Source organism: Hyperolius riggenbachi, chromosome 4 (genome assembly GCF_040937935.1).
Source record: "Hyperolius riggenbachi isolate aHypRig1 chromosome 4, aHypRig1.pri, whole genome shotgun sequence".
Classification (NCBI taxonomy): domain Eukaryota; kingdom Metazoa; phylum Chordata; class Amphibia; order Anura; family Hyperoliidae; genus Hyperolius; species Hyperolius riggenbachi.
Window position 1 is genome coordinate 20,061,695 of NC_090649.1, and position 3,563 is coordinate 20,065,257.

Here is a 3,563-nt window from a genome sequence, read left to right on the forward strand (position 1 = left end):
CTTTGAATGTAAAGTAGCACAGTGAAAGAAAGCATTCCCAGAAGATAAGTGCAGCTGTTTAGTGCCGAGTGCAGGAGGATTATATTGCCTTTCAATCACACTGTCTGCAAAGTTACTGAGCTGTGCTGAGCTGAGCCAAAAGCTTCCCATGTGTTCACTGTGCACAACTACGGAACAGCCAGCCTATAACGAGCAGCACATTACAGCCAGTACGTGTGCTCTACACATATCTGGCAGTGGCACCCATGTCCCCTCTCTCTCTCATCTACCTGTCCCTGCAAGGCTGCCTCCCATCCAACAGAGCGATCCCTGCTTCCAGGACCCCGCTGTCCGCTGAGAGGGGGCGTGACGCTCCTGGCCCCGCCCCTTTTGCGATCCGAATCACTCATTTTGATGATTCGGATGATCGACTCATAAAATAGATTTGGATCAAAGATCCGAATCGTTCATGATCCGGACAACACTAGAAGACATCCTCACCGGCAACACCGGACGATCGATCCCCGTCAGCTCGGGGGCCCCCAAAAGAGAGGGTACCCCGACCAGACCTCTCACCTGGACACTTGGTCTTAGGCAAAAGGCCGAGAAGCAATAACCCAATTATTCTCCGCAGCCGCGCCCGCCGACACAGCACCCTCTGTGCGAATTAAGGCAAAATACCTTCTAAATGCAGCAGCGGCGGCCAGCGCTCAGGACAGCGCCACACGGCACAGCCGGCTAACCCCGGCCGGCTACCGGCTGCCAGGGGGGGGCCCCTTCCCACTGCCTCTGCAGGCCTGCCGGGCCACCGGGATGGGTGCACCTGTGCTAAACGCAGACACATGGGCCAGGCTCAGCTGACGCCTGATTGCATTTGCATGGCCCCGCCCACTGCCGGAACAGCCGTCACCCCTCCGCTGCCGTGCCTCCACGCCGAAAAGTAAAGTAAAGTAGGCTTCCGGCTCCCTGCATTCCGGCAACTCGCTAGGAGAGAGTGTGGAGGGCAGAGGAAGTCAAGTCTCTAGCCTGGCAGGCTTGCTCTGGCTGTTTGAAACCACAGTGCGTTTTTCTTCGTTCATCCTCCTTCCCCTTAAACGCTTTTCTGTTTGGACGTGCGGGGTGTGCCACAAGAGGGAGACACAGGCCGAGAAGTGGAAAGCCTAAACAGGAGATGCCTTCCTAGCCTGCTACACACACTCACAGCCTGCCACTGATGCAGGCACCTGAGCAGGTGCTCACAGGAAGTCAACCGATGATGTCACAATGCCCTGGGCCCAGGCTATATAAGGGGCTGCAGCCAGGGCTCTTCCTGCCAGTCCGCTGGCAGCTCTCCAAGGGAGGGGTGCTGCTGCTCCTTCTCTTGCAGGGAACAAAGTGCAAACATGAAGAAAAGTGGTCCAGTCATGGATTTTTTTGGGACACAGCAACTGAGTAGCGCAAGTAGAGTTCATCCAAAGTGAAATTTAAAAAAAAAGTTTTGTTTTTTTGGGTGTTTTTTCTTCCTGCTTTTCTTGTCTGTTCTCGGGTTCTTATAGCCAGGCGAAATACAGACTCACTTGATAAATGACACAGATGCACAAAGAAAGCAGACACAACTTGAAACAATGTTTTTATTGAGGATTTCAACTGTATCTATCCTGCACCCAGCAGTAGCAGCACAGACATAGAGCGCACAGCAGGGGGGACAAAACAGCACTTGCTACTGGGAAATTCACTTTGCAGAGGGTCACTTGATTTCTCCACTTGACTTCACTTCACTTTGTTAGTCAGCTGGGTGGTATTTGAGTTTTGATCTGTTTTTTGACACCAGTAAGAGAGAGTAGTGCACCGGTCCTGGAGGTACTGCAATACCAGGTCAATGCGCGGAGTGGACAGAACAAGCTCTTCTTCCATCTCCCTGTTCCAAAAATCCATTTAATATATGGTCCCCAGATAGGGGACGTATCAGATATTAAACTGATAAGAACAGATTTTTTTTTTTTTTTTTTAAGCTTTCTTGGCTCCTGTTGCATGCAACAGGAGTCCCGGGTAAGCAAGGCCTTAAATCCCATGCACGGAAAAAGCGTGAGTGCCATAAAGCACCCCCACAAAATGTGCATGAGCAGCCACGGGCCCCACAATATAGCAGGACCCTTCCGGTGTTCCCCGAAGGGAACTTATCCCCCTTTGCCATCGGCGCAGGGGGTACTTGGCATCCTCCAACACCCGAGGGGTTGGAGGACCTTGGTGGAGTCCACCGACACCCGAAGGATTGGAGGACTCCTGACGTGCCCTGTGGTTACCCACAGGGCCTGGCCGTGTGGCCTCCCACATGGTCGGTGGCTCCCCCGAGGGGGATCCGGGTGGGAACCGAAGTCTCAAGGGGACAAGTCCCCAGTGCCAGCAAGCTGGCCCCAACCTTTGCGGCCGGAGTGATAAAAATTCCGCACTCTCCCTAGCCAAAAGGCCGGGGAGCTGCGTTAGTCGGCTATGCATATGGGCAGTACAGACCAAAGCACCTTACTCCGCCCGGGATCTGCCACATCCCAGGTTTTTCAGGTGCACCTGGAGCGCCACTTCCAGGGGCAGTATGCCTAAGCAAAGCCCTCAGCCTTCCAGCTTCGACCATGGTATAGATCCATTCCATCAGCCTCTGGGGAGTTACGACAAGAAGGGACACCCTGCCACAGTGCCATCCCTCCAGGTCCCCCCAAAAACCTCTAAAACATTTTTTTTTTTTGTCTCAGTTCGGTCTTAAAACTCATCAGAAACACAAAAGTGCCTCCATCTTTGAGATCTCAACCAATCATCATTCGAAAATTCTTTTTTGAATTTGTTCAAATCGTTAAATCTTTTCTGATCGGTAAAATTAAAATACAGACAAACAAACATAAACACTGCTTCTCAGAACAAAACAACTAAACAACAACTTCCAAATTACTTGACAACATAACATCTTCATCTTGTCAACCAACTTCTTCACACACCATCAAGTCCCCGACATCTTCCTTGCCTTTTCTTCTGATATCAACACTTCTTTCATCTTCCCCTTTCCTCTTAATACATCCGGAAACACATCTTCATCTGAATCCTCATCTTCATCTGAATCCTCATCTTCAATAGTCTCAATTTCAGACAAATCTTCTTCTTCTGAACAACTCTCTACAGACCATTCGTAAACTAACATACTGGCACAAATTTTTTCAATTTCTTCCTTTTCACAACACACAACTTTTTGTTTCTGCTTCACATCTAGACTCCATCTTTCCAGACATCTCCTTCTTCTCTTCTTCTAAATCCGCCAACTGTGTTATACACCTATCCATCTTCTCAACTTCTTGTTTCTGCACTGCTAAACTGAAAAAACTATCTGACTTCTTTTCCCTAAACTTCCAAAAACCTTTTTTCCCTTCCAAACTAAAAGAACTAGGAACGTCAATACTCCTTCCTTTCGCTAACAAAACCTGAAAAAGTCTTCTTCCATCCCATAACTCCATTTGGTTCAAAAAATTCTTCCGAAAAAAAAACATCCACCACAAATGGCCGAAAAAAATTAATCACTTCTTCCTCAGAAAGAAACGGATCTTCCATTTCAACAATAATGT

General features: G+C 49.1%; 1 pseudogene; it reads right to left on the minus strand.

The window, feature by feature from the left end:
- Positions 1 to 1,796: 1,796 nt before the first annotated feature.
- On the minus strand, positions 1,797 to 1,974 carry LOC137505753 (U2 spliceosomal RNA; annotated as a pseudogene).
- Positions 1,975 to 3,563: the final 1,589 nt, after the last annotated feature.